Source organism: Echinops telfairi, unplaced genomic scaffold (assembly GCF_000313985.2).
Source record: "Echinops telfairi isolate 266 unplaced genomic scaffold, ASM31398v2 ScPeMD7_18;HRSCAF=68, whole genome shotgun sequence".
Classification (NCBI taxonomy): Eukaryota; Metazoa; Chordata; class Mammalia; order Afrosoricida; family Tenrecidae; genus Echinops; species Echinops telfairi.
The window spans coordinates 40,751,390-40,752,594 of NW_022103915.1; the positions used below are offsets into that span (position 1 = coordinate 40,751,390).

At 42.1% G+C, this 1,205-nt stretch overlaps 1 pseudogene; it reads left to right on the top strand.

Annotated features, from left to right (window-relative positions):
- Nucleotides 1–312: 312 nt before the first annotated feature.
- Nucleotides 313–423, top strand: LOC115868787 (annotated as a pseudogene).
- Nucleotides 424–1,205: the final 782 nt, after the last annotated feature.

The window sequence follows — 1,205 nt, forward strand, 5'->3', positions numbered from 1 at the left end:
ACACAGCCCATCTCAAGAAATGAAATCAACAACATCCTGTTAAACCCTCCGTATATGGGGTTCTCTTTCTTTCCACCCCACATCCTTCCTCCCCACCTCCATCTTCAATATCCTATCCCTCCCTTCTCCCTGGGATGTGGGATTATAGGCTGTCATTTTAAAAAATCATACCTTTTGTTTAATTTGAATATTTCGTAATAGTTTTATTGCTCTGGTAATTAGAAACAGAAATAATGACTTTACATTTTTCACACATACTCTTTAACTCAACAATTCCCTTTCAAGAAAAATATTTCTTAGGAAAATTGGATAATCGCTTCTCGGCCTTTTGGCTAAGATCAAGTGTAGAAAAATTGGATAATGTGTTTTTAAAAAAATGTGTGCACAAGGATGTTCATTACATCATTAAAGTATCCCTCAAATTGGAAATCATTCAAATATTATGCAATAAGGTATTGATTAAATAAATTATGGTAAAACTATACAATGAAATTATACAGAAAATTATGTTGTGGAATATCTCTCAACTCTCTCTACTCCATTTCTATCTGGCCCTCCCTAAAATCACTTCTTCCTTCTTGAAACTTATCTGTCCCAGTTGTCTACATCAGTCCTCTGGACTTTACCACATATGGTTCCATTATAGAACAGGCGCTATACTTTACACTTGCTCCCCAGGAGCTGGGCGAATGGCAGCCAGAGCAACCCCAAACAACAGGTAATTCATTCCTCTGTAAACACACCACGGTATTTATTCTGCAGTGGATCCACTTTCCTAATTAGCTTTTCCTATGTTAGTATGAACATGAATAAGTACTTCCAAACACACAGGGGGCTGTCATAGGCAAGGGGTGCAAAAGAAGGCTGCACGGTGAAGAATGTCCCTCGGTAGCAAACAGAGTGGGCAACGAGAGCGAAGGTGAGCCAGGGGTGCTAAGGCCCTTCTGCTGAATAGTCACCTATGTCCTCTTTATCAGGAGACGGGCTTCTGCCCTCCATACTCCTGGGTCATAAGGATAGGCTTCCTGAGCCCCTCAGCTCCCCTTTGCATTGCCTTGGGACAGTAAAACAGCGGTTGATAAAACAATCATTCAGGGGCCCCCTCCCTCCCAGTCAACTTGAACACCAGTGGCTTGGTGACAGGCTCAGAAGCTATGAAAGAAACCAGCACACTGTCTGCCCTTCCTCCCACCTCCCAGAGCTTC